The sequence below is a fragment of the Sorex araneus genome, chromosome 6 (assembly GCF_027595985.1).
Source record: "Sorex araneus isolate mSorAra2 chromosome 6, mSorAra2.pri, whole genome shotgun sequence".
NCBI lineage: Eukaryota > Metazoa > Chordata > Mammalia > Eulipotyphla > Soricidae > Sorex > Sorex araneus.
The window spans coordinates 163,776,482-163,792,240 of NC_073307.1; positions in this window are offsets into that span (position 1 = coordinate 163,776,482).

Below are 15,759 nucleotides of genomic sequence, written 5' to 3' on the forward strand. Positions count from 1 at the left end.
AGGGGGGCGCGTGCCAGGGACAGACATCTCCGGACTGAAGGAAATAAGATGTTTGAAGGACCCCTCTCTCCCCTCACAGCAGTTTCGCTAGGGGCACGCTTTCCCGCGGGCCAGGATTCGGGTAAAGAAGCTCCTGCCTCTTCCAGGGCCACCCCCCCGAACTGTGTAGGAGTGCGTTGGGTCCCCGTGGCCGCTTCTGATTGGTGAGGATAGAGTTACGCGGACCAATGGGAGACAGGGATGCCTCGGCGGGCCTATCGGGGAGGAGAGACGCCGGGAACGGTTGCTAGGGAGGAAGGCTGCGCGCCCGGGCCGGGCGAATAGCTGGGAGCCGCCAAGGCCGAGTCCCCCCCGCCCCGGGCCGTGGTCACCTTTTTCTGCGGGAAAGGTTTGCTGCGTCACGAAACGGAGGGCGGCCGGCGGCGGGAGGGAAGACGGACTTTCAGTTCCGGCGAATTCCGAGAAGCCAGTGTTCCCTGCTGAAAGATCGCCTTCCGCGCCGCGTGCTGTCACCCTCTGCTGGGGGGACCCCCAGCTTTCCTGCCCTCTGTATTGTTCAAGGGGGACACACAGCCTCTGCTTCCAGTGCTCAGAGGGTGCGTCCAGAATTTCACTTTGCGTCTCCGTTGCAGCCCAGCCCGTCCGCGCGTGCACCGAATGGAACTGATGGCGCCACTTGGTGCCTTGCTTTGCCCTCCGTCGGCTCAGAGCCGGCAGTTCCTGACGTTTCCGAGCTAGGCGGTGCTCTCCTTCCATAAGTGAGATCCTGGACTCGGATTGGCATTGGCTGCCTGATCCTGTTATCCATCTCTTTCGCTCCCTCTCGCTCTCTGGGTTTTTGAGTCACACCTGGTGATGCTCAGGGGTTATTCCCGGCTCTGCGCTCAGGCATCTTAGCAGTGTTCAGGGTACCAGGAATCGAACCTGGGCCAGCAGCATGCAAGACAAGTGCCTTGCCCTCTGTACTATCGCCCGACCCTTATCCCCATTTTTAGGCTTCGGGGCTCAGCCACCATCTGTTGATCTGAGTTGGCTTGGCCGGGTTCGTCTGGAACCGAGGCCTGAGCTGGCTTCCTTATGTGGCTGTCTCTTGGTCGTGGCTATATTCAGCGGCAGCTTTCCCACCTTGCCTCACTGTGCCTTTCTCCTGGAAATCTTCGTCCCTGAGCAACTGTGACCCCCAATTCCTCTATTTTTTATTGGGTGTCTGGGGCCAGCGGGGAAGGCATTTGCTTTTGGTGGTCTTGTTTTGTTTCTTTTGTTTCAGTGGGAGGGCTACACTGCATGGTGCTCAGGGCTAACTCCTGGCTCTGCACTCAGGGCTCACCTTGGCAGTGCCTGGGGGACTCTATGGGGCCCCTGGCGTGCACGGCCGCCTTACTCACCTGCTGTCTCTGGCCTGGTGCCCACTTTAGCCCCTTCTTCCAGCTTTCCCTGAAGAAACCTCTCTGACTCCAACTCCGGGGATTCAGTACCCCCTGCCTCGTAGTTGGTGCTTGCCCCAGCTGGCCTTCACCCCAGCTCCGGGAACCCTATGGGTCACGTTCACCACCTCCCTCTCTCTCTTCTCCTGTTCCAAACCAGGACCCCACACATCTATTCATGTGCCTTCAAATAAGTACTGGCCACTTTTCAGCTTCTGGTACATAGGCTATCAGTGGCCAAAGGAGAGTTCTGCCTCCGGAAAGCTGCATCATCCATGTGGGGGAGTGACTCACGACTCCACAGCAGGAGTAAATTCTCTAGTGGAACAGAAGTGCGAAAGGGAAGTCAGAGTAAAGGAGGCGGGGAGGGCGGGCACCAAGCAGAACGGAACAGAAAACAACGTGTGAGCAGACGCAATGATGAAGTCGTGAGGTAAGTGGAGTGGAAGCTGGGTAAGGCTGGGCCTGGCTGCAGTGTAGGTGTGAGAGGAGCGTAAATAACTTGAGGCTGGGCCTGGGGCCAGAGTACAGCACGTAGGGCACTTGCCTTGCATGTGGCTGACCGGATTCAATCCCCGGCATCCCATATGTTCTCCTGGGCACCTCCAGGAGTAACTCCTGAGTGCAGAGCCAGGAGTAAGCCCTGAGCCTTGCCAGGTGTGGCTCAAAAAACAAAATCCAAAACCTGAGGCCCAGTGGGAGGGGGTGGGGCAGGGCCAGAAGGCTGGGTCATGGTAGGACTTTGGTTCGGAGTGGCATAAGAGCTGTGGACAGGAGGGGTGGAGATTTCTGGATCCCGTCATTTCCAGTTCTGTCACCCTATTTAAAATTTTAGAATCCCCGAAGAAATTTCATACTCTATTGCATGGATATGCCAAGAGTAGCACACCACATTTGATGGGGCTAAGGTAGAAGCCTATCGATCTCGATCCTAAAATAAATAAATATTAGCACACAAAGCTCAGCGTGTCACAGCATATTAATCTCTTACATGAGGGCTTACTGGCTCTAGGGTGGGACACAGCAATCTTCACACATTTTCCTCTATGAAACCTTTATTAAAATTAATTTAATTTTAGCTACCGTGGTGTATTTGATATGCCAAAAACAGTAACAACTCTCACAATGGAGACATTACTGGTGCCCGCTTGAGCCAATCGATGAGCAACGGGATGACAAGTGATACAAGTGATTTTTGTAAAGTCGTTAACAGTAATTCATGACATTTAATATTCCAGCACCAATCCCACCCTCATTGCACCTTCCCACCACCATATTCCAAATAAGGAAACTTTTTTGGATCATTTTTAACGCATTATTCATAACAAGCCATACAAAATAAATTATTTAGGACCTGCTTAGGCTTGGGTGCTGGTGGTGGTGGTGGTGGTGGTGGTGTTGGGAAAATTTGAAATAATGGTGGTAGGAAGGTGTTACAGTGGTGGGATTGGTGTTGGAATATTGAATGTAATTATTACGAACAACTTTATAAAAATAAAAAATTGAGGAAAAAAAAAGATTCACTGCAGGCTTGTGTTGGAGTTGGGGCAGCCTGATGGTTTGCTGGAAGAGAGATAAGGCGCTTGTACTACCTCAGGCAAATGGTGAGGCCTTCACCTCCTGAGTGGCCAGCTCCAGAGGCCCCCCCTTGGCCTCAGCTCACATCTTGCCGTCTTCCCTACCCGCCGCCCTTCAGCATGACCCCCTGTGTGGGGAGCCCCAGGTGCCTCGGACATGCCAGGTCCCAGGGCTGCCATGTCTGGTATGTACACTGTGGTCTAGGCCTCCTCTCTTTCGGGAAACATCTCTCCTTGGGTGGCAGCTTTGCAGAGCTCCCCGGGCCTGATGGGGCCCCCTCAAAAGCTTCCACAATGCTTTGTGGTTCTCTGCAACCATGTTGGCTCTGGCTTCATCTGGCCAGGGCGGGACCTGTGCTGAAGGAAGGGCACAATCTCTTCTCACACCGAATAAGGTCAAGTTCCAAGTGAGAAATGCAACGTTACTTGGGGACTCGGGGTGGAGTCATACGCGACAGTGCTCAGGACTTACTCCTGGCTCTGAGCTCACCGATCACTCCTGACGGGCTCAGGGAACTACGTGGGGTGCCGGGGATCGAACCTGAGTTGATCACGTGTAAGGCAAAGGCCCTCCCCACAGGACCACTGCTTTGGCCCTTCCTGGATACATTTAAAACCACTTCTTGGGCTATGGGACCCCCGAGAAACACTGAAAGCAGAACTAGGAACTGATTGAATCTTCAGCTGGGCCCGCAAGCCGAGGAGAGAGCAGAGGCAACAGAAAGGTGTCCACTTCTGTGGGCAACAGACAGTCACGAGGAAGGACTCAAACGAGAGCGATCGTTTCTGCAGCAGAGATCGCTACGGACGTTCGAGAAAAGACTTCGATCCCGTAGTAGAGAGACGGTGCGGGGTGCTGTCCTCGGTGCCCCTGAGAAATAAAAGCTGGGGGGGCTGGAGCGATAGCACAGCGGGTAGGGCATTTGCCTTGCACACGGCTGACCCGGGTTCGATTCCCAGCATCACACTGAGCACTGCCAGGGGTGATTCCTGAGTGCAGAGCCAGGAATAACCCCTGTGCATTGCCGGGTGTGACCCAAAAAGCAAAGAAAAAAAGAAATAAAAGCTGGGATGGAAGACTCGGAAGCAGGCAGGGCGCTGGGGGGCGGAGGGCGGGAGGGGAAATAGGAACCCTAATACCAAGGGAACCGGACCTGGCGCTGAAGGCGCCAGGTGAGCAGAAGGAGGAAATCTGGGATCTTGGGCACTTCTCCAGGAAGCATCTGGAAAGCTCTAAAGCGGAGGGGAGAGGATGCAGCGTGAATGAGCGCGTGCCCGGGCCTGCGGCAGAGAAGGACCAAGGCAGCCCTGACGAAGGGAGGGAACACCCCACGCTCACCCTGTGGCTCATTTCTCTGAGCAAAAGAAACACTTGCGCACGGACACAAAGCTCCCAGGATATACGCCCCGCGTGAGCTGGCGGAGCTGCTGGGAAGTTGGCTTCCCGGCGGGCATCCTGGCCCTGGCACGTCAGTGAAGGAGCCCGGAGGTGGCAGCAGGAGGCAAACAGCTCTTTTTTGGGGTCAGGGTGGGAGTGGTGGAGTTGTCATACCCAGCGATGCTCAGATCTTATACCTGGCGCTGCACTCAGGATCACTCCTGGTGGAGCTCAGGGGACTGTATAGGGTGCCACGGATCGAACCCGGGTCGGGTGCGTGCAAGGCAAATACCTTACCTGCTGTACTGTCACTCGGGCCTGAGCCGAGTTACTCGTGAGAGGGGAGACGAGAAAAAAGGAGTGGCATGTACATATGACCTTTGCATAACACGGGTTTGAATAGCAAGTTAAGTATCATGTGATGAGTTCTTTCTTTGGCTTTTGGGTCACACCTGGCAATGCTCAGGGGTTCCTCCTGGCTCTGCTCTCAGGAATTACTCCTGGCAGTGCTCAGGGGAACCGTATGGGATGCCGAGGATTGAACCTGAGTCAGCTACGTGCAAGGCAAATGTCCTCCCCACTGTACTATCTCTCTGACCCCTCATGAGTTTTTTCTATCGACTGGTTGGATATTCACAGATCCAACAATATGTGAATGGACGTTTGTTGAACCCCTGCCCCACCCCACCCAATGCACAACCCAAATATAGGGAAGGCCAGTTCTCAGCTAAAGTGGATTTCCAGGGGCTGGAGCGATAACACAGCGGGTAGGGCGTTTGCCTTGCATCCGGGTTCGATTCCCAGCATCCTATATGGTCCCCCAGCACCGCCAGAAATAATTCCTGAGTGCAGAGCCAGGAGTAACCCCTGTGCACTGTTGGGTGTCACCAAAAAAAGCAAAAAAAAAAAAAAAAAAGTGGATTTCCAGTGTTTTGGTGATAGGGCCCCAAATCCTCGGGCAGTTGTTAAAAGTTCAGATATAATCTGTGGTTTCTAAAACATGCAGCAGCAGCAATAAAGAGAGATAAAAACTAAAAAGAGGGCTGGAACAATAGCACAGCGGGTAGGGTGTTTGCCTTGCACGCAAGCCGACACGAGTTTGATTCCCAGCATCCCATATGGTCCCCCGAGCACCGCCAGGAGTAATTCCTGAGTGCATCAGCCAGGAGTCAGCCCTGAGCATCGCTGGGTGTGACCCAAAAAGCCAAAAAAAAAAAAAAAAAAAACTAAAAAGAAAAAGAAGTGGGGGCGGCGGGTGTGAGGGTGAGGGGACGGGGGTCGGGGCAGTGAGAAGGGTCCCTCAGCTGACCGGGACCAGAAATTGAAATGAGGAGGTTGTTTCCAGGAGAAAAGGTGATGGGAGAGAGATGAAGCCCCTCCCTCAGGGCAGGAATCCTTGGCTCTCATTGTCGTCATTCAGAATCGGGGCCAGGGGCGGGAGAGGGCAGCCTGCTGAGCGCCTGCTTTGCCTGCAGGAGGTCCGGGTTCGGTCCCTGGCTGCTGGGACCAGCTCCTTTTCCTGTTGGGTGAGACGAGGCTGACCCTGGAGGCGAAGTGCTGAGTCAGGGGGCAAGGTGCAAAGTTCAGAAGTGACTGGTGGGACGATAACCCCAGACTTGGGGGAGGACGATGCCACCTGAGGGTGGTAGGAAAAAGACCCGCACGGGGCTGGAGTGTGTGTGACCTGGTCAGACCAAGACACCCCGCCAGCGTCCTTGTGTTTATGTTTTATTTGTTTGGGGGCGACACCCAGTGGAGCTCAAGGATCTGCGGCAGGCTCTGGGGACCATATGGGTTGTGGTGATCGGACTTGTGTTGGCCCCTTGCCAGCCAAGTGCTTCTCCACTATACTACACTCCAGCTCCTGGGTTTATTTTATTGGTGTCTGATGTTGGATTTTTTTTTGCTTTTTAGGTCATACCCGGCGATGCACAGGGGTCACTCCTGGCTCTGCACTCAGGAATTACCCATGGCGGTGCTTAGGGGACCATATGGGATGCTGGGAATCGAACCCGGGTCAGCCGTGTGCAAGGCAAACACCCTACCCGCTGTGCTATCGCTCCAGCCCCTGATGTTGGATTTTTGAGGGGCTTATCTGTTTGGTTTTGGAGTTAGGGATCTGCCTGGCAGTGCTCCTGGCTTACTCCTGGCTTTATGCTGAGAGGTCATTCCTGGTGGGGCGGGGCGTTATACGTAGCTCTGGGACTCTGAGTCAGCCACATGCCAGGCAAACAGCTTACCCACTGTGCTGTCTCTCTGACTCCTGGAGTATTTTATTTGTTAGCACAGTGGGTAGGGTGTTTGCCTTGCACGTGGCCAACTCAGGTTCGATTCTTCCATTCCTCTTGGAGAGCCCGGCAAGCTACCAAGAGTATCCCACCCGCACAGCAGAGCCTGGCAAGCTCCCCATGGTGTATTCAGTATGCCAAAAACAGTAACAACAAGTCTCACAATGGAGACGTTACTGGTGCCCGCTCAAGCCGATTGATGAACAACGGGACAACAGTGCTACAGTGCTAATATTTCCACACATGGCGGTGCTCAGAGCTTACTCCTGGCTCTGTGTTCAGGGATCACTCCTGTTGGTGCTCTGGGGAACTGCATGAAGTCAGTATCAAGTTTGGGGGGTGAGTTTTGGGTTGGGGTTTTTTTTTTGCTTTTTGGGTCACACCTGGCGATGCACAGGGGTCACTCCTGGCTCTGCACTCAGGAATTACCCCTGGCGGTGCTCAGGGGACCATATGGGATGCTGGGATTCAAACCCGGGTTGGCCGTGTGCAAGGCAAATGCCCTACCCGCTGTGCTATTGCTCCAGCCCCTGTTTGTTTTTTTTTTTGCAGGGGGTGGTCACACCCAGCAGTGCTCAGGACTGAGTTGTGGCTCTGCTCTCAGGAATCCCTCCTGGCAGGACTCGGGGCCATGTAGAGTGTTGGGAATAGAACGTCAGGTGCGTGCAAGGCAGGCTCCCTACCCACTGTATTATCCATTCCTCGTGGTCAGTACCAGGAATTGAACCAGGTCAGCTGCGTGCCAGGCGAGTATCTGAATCCCTCCATTATCTAGCCCATGTGTATTATATAATGTGGGGGGGGGTTGTCACACTAAGTGGTACTCAGGGCTACTCCTGGCTCTCTGCTTAGAGGTCACTCCTGCGGTTGCCTGGAGGATTCTATTTGGTGCCGGGAACCGAACCCAGGGCCTCACACTTATAAGACAAGTGCTCCACTAGTACAGAGCCCCAGGCCCAATTGCTCCTATTTTAAATCTATTGAAACATACTAAGTATTCTTTTTTTTTTTTTGGAGGGGGTCACACCCCGCGATGCACAGGGGTTACTCCTGGCTCATGCACTCAGGAATTACTCCTGGTGGTGTTGGGGGACCATATGGGATGCTGGGAATCGAACCTGGGTTGGCCACGTACAAGGCAAACACCCTACCTGCTGTGCTATGGCTCTAGCCCCTGAAACATGCTAAGTATTCTTTTTTTTTTTTTTTTGGTCACACTGGGCGATGTACAGGGGTTACTCCTGGCTTATGTACTCAGGAATTACTCCTGGGGTGCTCCGGGGACCATATGGCATGCTGGGAATCGAACCTGGGTCGTCTGAGTGTAAGACAAACGCCCTACCCGCTGTGCTCTCCCTCCAGCCCCAAAACATGCTAAGTATTTTTTTTTAATTGGGTTTTGGGTCACACCCAGCGATGCACAGGAGTTATTTTTGGCTCTGCATTCAGGAATTACTCAGGGAGCAATATGGGATGCTGGGACTCGAACTCAGGTCAGCCACATGCAAGGCAAACGCCCTACCCACTGTGCTATCACTCCAACCCTGAAACATGCTAAGAATTCTTTCTGATTGGTTTTACAAATTACACTGCCTCTTTTAAAAAAATAATTTGTCACATTATTTTTTTGACTAAAAAAGACCCACTCATTGTGTAGTTATTTTAAAAAAATGATTACACCATGCTTTTTACCAAGTCATTTGTAACACAATTGTTTCAGGCATGTTCTGACACCAGTCCCACCACCGGTGTGACCTTCCTTTTCTACCAGTGTCCCCCGTTTCCCACCCACCACCCCAGCCTGCTCCCTTGGAGGCACAAACAAATTTGTTTGTTACAACACAAAGGCAAATGGAATGAGCAGAACGTAGCTCAATAATAGTCAATTTGTGATGACTTTTTTTTTTGCTTTTTGGGTCACACCCGGCAATGCACAGGGGTCACTCCTGGCTCTGCACTCAGGAATTACCCCTGGCGGTGCTCAGGGGACCATATGGGATGCTGGGAATCGAACCCGGGTCTGCCGCGTGCAAGGCACACGCCCTCCCCGCTGTGCTATCGCTCCAGCCCCAATTTGTGATGACTGTTGTAGCTCACACGAGATCATGAAAGTCATGGTCTGCGAGGTTGCTGTGAGCTGTGCCCGCTGGTTCCCTCTGGCCCTTGTCGAGTTCAGGCTCATGAACTCGGTGGGCTTCTGTGCCAGTTTCCCATCAGAGTTGCTGTGATCTCACTGGGCTGACACCTGTGAAACTTTGAGGTTTTGGAGCGTGAAGTCCAGAAGCTGTAGATCTGAAACAAGGTGGTGGTTTGGCAGTTGGATGAGGTTTGGTGGTTGGAGCAGCGTCGTTTCAGCGTCAGAGGGTGTCAGGTGTGGCTGCGGGTTGCTGGGCCTTCAGGCAGAAAGAGAATTTACCTCCCCGGTGCCGAGAACGCTCAGAGTTCTCAGCCCGGACCAGCCTGGCTGGGAAGATTCAGAGACATCGTGTTCTTCTGGAGGTGTTTAACTAATGTACTTTCATGTGGTGAGTACTATAGTATGGATCATAACAACAACAGAAATGGCAAGGAAATCCAGACAAAACAGAAAAAGAATAAAATAGATCAAGCTAAAAGCGAATGAATAAGGTTGAAAGCTAGGTCTTTATAAGCTAAGAAGATAGACAAATCTTGGGCGAGAGGCGAGATTGATAAAACAAATTAAGTTATGGTGAAAATCAACAACATCATGATGAAAAACAGAAGAAAACCACATAGCCACAGCAGAAATGTCTGATTTTGTGGCAATAAAATCAGGCAATAAAAATATGGCAATAAAAAAAAAACTTAGATGAATGGAACAGTTCCCTAAGCAATTAAAGATGTTAAATTGTTGGGTCAAAGTTGACCCAACGTGAAATAAAAAACAAGGGGCTGGAGTGATAGCATAGCGGGTAGGGCGTTTGCCTTGCACGCGGCCGACCCGGGTTCAAATCCCAGCATCCCATATGGTCCCCTGAGCACCACCAGGGGTGATTCCTGAGTGCAGAGCCAGGTGTGACCCAAAAACAAAAAATAATACTAATAATAAATAAATAAATAAAAAACAAGAAGAGTTCAATCTATACCTGTCAATGCATATATATTTTGTGATGCTGGGGGTCAAACCCAGGGCCTCCCACATCCTAGGCAACAACTTTTATTTTGCCTTGCTTTGGGGCCTCATCTGGTGGTGCTCAGGACTGTCCCCTTTCCTACACTCGGGGATCACTCCTGGCGGTGATCGGAGGCCCAGGTGTGGTGCTAGGGATGGAGCCCAGGTGGGCCACATGCAAGGCAAGGGCCCTACCTGCTGTGCTATCACCTTGGCCCTCTCTACGCTGTTTTGTTTTTTAGGCAATAACGTTTTTTCCCCGGATGACCCAGCAGTTAATTACTTCTCTTTTCTCTTCCTCTGCAGAGGACACAAGACCTTATCAGGCCCAGAGAGTTGACAAGTTCAGTATTGTAAAATCTTCAGTAGTGTAAAATATTCAGTTCGGTCCCCCAAGCACCGCCAGGAGTAATTCCTGAGTGCAGAGCCAGGAACATTGCTGGGTGTGACCCAAAAAAAGCAATAAATAAATAAATAAAATAATTCTTCCCCTTCCAAACTGATCTAAAATTTTGGTCACAATCAAATGGATTTTTTTTTTTTCTTTTTGGGTCACACCCGGCGATACACAGGGGTCACTCCTGACTCTGCACTCAGGAATCACCCCTGGTGGTGCTCAGGGGACCATATGGGATGCTGGGATTCGAACCCGGGTCGGCCGCATGCAAGGCAAACGCCCTACCCGCTGTGCTATCACTCCAGCCCCTCAAATGGATTTTTATGGCACTTAAGAGTATGTAACATATAAAATAATAATAATAATATATAATTTTAATTTTTGGTGAAGCAGGGTAGTTTTTATTGAGACTTATTAGAATAATGTGAGGGAAGAGAGAGAAGTATGTGTTTGAGAAAGAACCCAGACTTCTCCAAAAAGCAAGCAAAGAAACATATAAATAAGCTAGCGAGGTATGTGTTCAAGGGAGAACGTGGGCTTGAAGAGGTTGCAAATAATACACATTTTAATGCAGATAAGAGATCAGGTGAGGCATTTGCCTTGCACACATTTGATCCCCAGGACCTTACATGGTCCCCCAGCAAAGATCAGGCAAGACAATTTAGAGAGGAGGGTCTGCAGGACCTAGGAGCCCTGGGGAGCCCTTCAAGCTCTCTCTCTCTCTCTCTCTCTCTCTCTCTCTCTCTCTCTCTCTTCTCTCTGCTCCCCTCCTCTCCCCCCCCCCCATAAAATAGTAGGATATTTTTTTAAAGGAAGAATAGTTACTTTTTTTTTTTTTTACGTCACACCCGGCGATGCACAGGGGTGACTCCTGGCTCTTCACTCAGGAATTAACCCTGGCGGTGCTCAGGGGACCATATGGGATGCTGGGACTCGAACCCAGGTCGACTGCGTGCAAGGCAAACGCCCTACCCGCTGTGCTATTGCTCCAGCCCCCGAATAGTTACTTTTTTTGTGTGCTTTTGGCTTTTTGCATCACCCCTGGAGATGCCCCGGGGTTACTCCTGGCTCTACACTCAAGAATTATTCCCAGCAGTGCTCAGGGGACCATATGGGATCCCAGGGATTGAACCTGGGTTGGCCGCATGCAAGGCAAATGCCCTACTCCCTGTACTATCCCTCAGTCCAGGTAAGACATTTTTTAAGAAGAAAATCAGGAAGGGAGACTTTTCCTCATTGTCCCAATTGTGCCGGAGACTATAATTCTTCTGTCCTGAGGCTAATGAACTGAACTGTCCTGGCAATCACTTAAAGATCTAGAGCCCTTGCTTTGCAGGCAGAAACTCTGGTTTCAATCCCTGCGTGCATCCAGGAACAACCCCTGAGCACTGACTCCCTGAGCTCCACAGAGTATGGTGCCGACACCTGGTGGAATGTTCTAGAATGTTCTGGCATTTGCTGGCTAACCCTCAGTGGTGCTATGGCTAAAGGCTTGCTAATGGCTTCAGCAGCTCTGAATAATCCCAAAGTGTCTGACCCAGCTTCTGGCAGCCCCAGGGTGCAGATGTGGCCACCTAGAAGTCTGACTCCTGTGTAAGAAGCAGGTGACCCAGCCAGCTACAGCCTCTGACATTCCTAGGACCAGGTGACCCGGCCAGCTGCAGCCTCTGACATTCCCAGGACCAGGTGACCCAGCCAGCTGCAGTCTCTGCAGCCTCATTCCAGGAACCTGCAGTCCAGCCTCAGTGGACCTCAGTGGCCGTGAGCTGTGAAGACGCCCGGTGCTGGCCCCCTGCCCCCACCAGAGGAATGCCCATCCCATGACTTCCCGTGGGACAGTCCATCCAGAGAGAAAGGGAGGGACAAAAACCCTGTGTGGCTTTATAGCCAGTCACTGCACCGACCTCAGCAAGCCCAGAGGGAGCCTGGGAGGAAACATCATCATCATCATCATCATCATCATCATCATCATCATCATCATCATCATTATTATTATTATTTTATTATTTTCTTTTGGGGTCACACTTGGCAATGTACAGGGGTCACTCCTGGCTCTGCACTCAGGAATTACCCCTGGCGGTGCTCAGGGGACCATATGGGATGCTGGGAATCAAACCCAGGTCAGCGCGTGCAAGGCAAACGCCCTACCCGCTGTGCTATGGCTCCAGCCCCATGGGAGGAAACGTATTTTTCTTGGGGAGCAGCAGATCCCGGCTTGGTGTTCAGGGACCGTGTGTGGAGAACGTGAGTGGTGCCAGGGATCAAATCTGGGTGGGCTGCAGGCAAGGCCAGCGCCCTGCCCATCCTGAATCCACAGACGAGGGTGGCGTTTGATGAGCTACTGCTCAGGTTGTCTGGGGTCCAAGGCACTTGCCTTGCAGGTGGCTGACCTGGGGTGGCCATCTGACACCCTGTGGGGTCCCCTGACACCTCCGGGGGTGATTCCTGAGCACAGAACCAGATGCAAGCCCTGAGCACTATTGGGCGTGGCCCCAAAACAAACCAAAAAATGAGGTTTGTCTGCGGTGACCACAGCGGGGCAGCGCCCTGCTCACCATCTCACCGCCACCAGCTCTCAAATGTGGCGTCAGCAGTGAGTGACACCAGCTGTCCCGTGGCCTCCGTGACACGTGGGGGCGCCTGTGAGGGCTCAGCTCGGGGAGCGGCTGCTCTCCTGCTGACTCGTCATCCCTCCTGCCCTGTCCTGGCTGGCACCATGCAGGTGGCACCAGGGTGCCAGGGTGTGCGCATGGGGGAGGGGAGGGGGGTCATCTCGGGCAACAGGGGGACTCTCGTGTCTTCCTGGTTTCTGTTGTGGGACCCAGGGGTGTGGCTCAGTCTCACATGTTCCAGACCCTGAGTTCAATCCCCACCCCACCCCCCACCAAGACCTAGTTTTTCTGGTTTCCAGTATCATTCTGGTCAATTAAGGGAGGACTCCCAAGCAGTGCTCTGGGACCCCAGGATGGCCCTAGGTGATCATTGGCAGCTGAGCTGGACACTGCCTGCTATGCTCTCTCTCACCCCAGGCTTCAGAACAGTCATACTCAGCGTGGGAGAGAGTGCAGCGGGTATTTGCTTCCATGGGGTGAACCAGGTTCAATTTCCAGTACCCCATAGAGTCCCCCAGGTCCCTGCCAGGAGTGATACCTGAGTAAGAGATGCAGAAATAAACCCTGAGCACCGCCGGATGTGGCCCAAAACAAAAACACAAGCAATATTCTTAGATCCTTTATCTGTTCACAGGTGTCTTTGTGCATTTCAGAGCTGTCCTCATACACCCTTCACGGGCTTCCTGCTTAGCCTCGGCAGTTAATCTTTACTGCTGCTCATGGGCTTCTCTGCCATTTTATCTTCTAACCAGTTAGGGTTTATGTCATAAAGACTTTCTTTCTTTCTTTCTTTCTTTCTTTCTTTCTTTCTTTCTTTCTTTCTTTCTTTCTTTCTTTCTTTCTTTCTTTCTTCCTTCCTTCCTTCCTTCCTTCCTTCCTTCCTTCCTTCCTTCCTTTCTTTCTTTCTTTCTTTCTTTCTTTCTTTCTTTCTTTCTTTCTTTCTTTTCTTTTGTTTTTTCTTTTATCTTTTTGGGTCACACCCAGCCATGCTCAGGGCTTACTCCTTACTCCTGGCTCTGCATTCAAGAATTACTCCTGGAGCACATATGCTGCCTGAGCCCATGTGCTGCTTGTGCCCACGTGGCCGAGCACATGTAGTGCCTGAGCACATGTGTCGCCCGCATCTCCCCTCTTGAGATGTGTACTTTCATGCTTTCGTGTCCAGTGCTAGGATGTGTGTAGAGCTCTCTCCATCCTCGGAGAAGCCTGTGTTCTCTCTTAAGTGCGTTATTCTTACTAATCTCTCTCCCACTTATCCCTTCCTCCTTCCCTCAGAAACCTCTAAATAAAATTTGTTTACTTAAAAAAAAAAAAGAATTACTCCTGGTGGTGCTCAGGGGACCATATTGGATGGCGGGGATCAAACCCAGGTCAGCTGCATGCAAGGCAGACGCCTTACCCACTGTACTATGGCTTGGCAAGACTATTGATGTCTATGACTTGTTTATATTCTGCCAATTTACTGGCCCAGGCGATGCCTCAGTTATGTTAAATCATAAATTCCCTTAAGTTTTACAGGTGCATTATCACGTTATCTGCAAAAAGTGATTGTTGGATATCTTCTCTGCATTCACCACGTGCTTCTGAAGCTGGCAGGTGGGTAGGGATGAGCCCCACGGCAACAAGTTCTTGGGAAGTGATAAAACCAGTAGCCACAAGGCTGCTCAAAAACCACCTGGTTTTGTGACCAGAGTCTCTGGAGTTGCGGGTGAGTGACCTCCCTGCCTCCCCCGTTCTTCTGGAGCCTGGCAGTCACACCCACAAACTGCCCCTGGCATCGAGTAAGCTCATTAATCGCCATGATCCAGAGACTCATAAATAAATCTGAAAAGAGATCAACAAGCTGCAGAGATGCTTCTGGAACCCAAAATCACTACTCAGTTAAAACTGTAATTCGGGCTGGAGTGATAGCACAGCGGGGAGGGCGTTTGCCTTGCACGCGGTCGACCCGGGTTCGATCCCCAGCATTCCATATGGTCCCCCAAGCACCGCCAGGAGTAATTACTGAGTGCAAAGCCAGGAGTAACCCCTGAGCATCACTGGGTGTGACCCAAAAAGCAAAAAAAAAAAAAAAACCCAAAAACTTTAATTCCAGCTATATCACCCCACTCAAAATTTTAGAATTCCTGGAGCGTGTGGCATCTCATACTCTACACCACTGATGTACCAGGACCAGCACACACTGGCTAGGGGGTAAAGTAGAAGGCAAACAAACAATTAAAAAAATATTAGCACACAAGGCTCAACCAGTAACAACATGTTAGCAATCTTTTATACAAGGGTTCAGTGGCTCCAGGGAGAGAAACAACAATCTTCACACACTTTCCTTTTTCCTTTTCTTTTCTTTCCTTTTCTTTTCTTTTCCTTTCTTTTCTCTTTTCTTTTCTTTTCTTTTCTTTTCTTTTCTTTTCTCTTCTCTTCTCTTCTCTTCTTTTCTTTTCTTTTCTTTTCTTTTCTTTTCTTTTCTTTCCTTCTCTTTTCTTTCCTTCTCTTTTCTTTTTGTGTGTTTTGGGTCACACCCAGCAATGCACAGGGGTTACTCCTGGCTCTGCACTCAGGAATTACTCCTGGCGGTGCTCGAGGAACCATATGGGTTGCTGGAAATCGAACCCAGGTCAGCTGCTTGCAACGCAAACACCCTATCTGCTGTACTATCACTCCAGCCCCCACACACTTTCTTTTCTTTTTCTTTTTTTTTTTTTGCTTTTTGGGTCACACCTGGTGACGCACAGGGGTTACTCCTGGCTCTGCACTCAGGAATTACCCCTGGCCATGCTCAGGAGACCATATGGGATGCTGGGATTTGAACCGGGTCGGCCGAGTGCAAGGCAAACGCCCTACCCGCTGTGCTATCGCTCCAGCCCCCACACACTTTCTTTTAAGGAAACCTTTTTGAAAATAATTTTTAGCGAATTATTCATAATAAGCAATACAGGGGCTGGAGCGATAG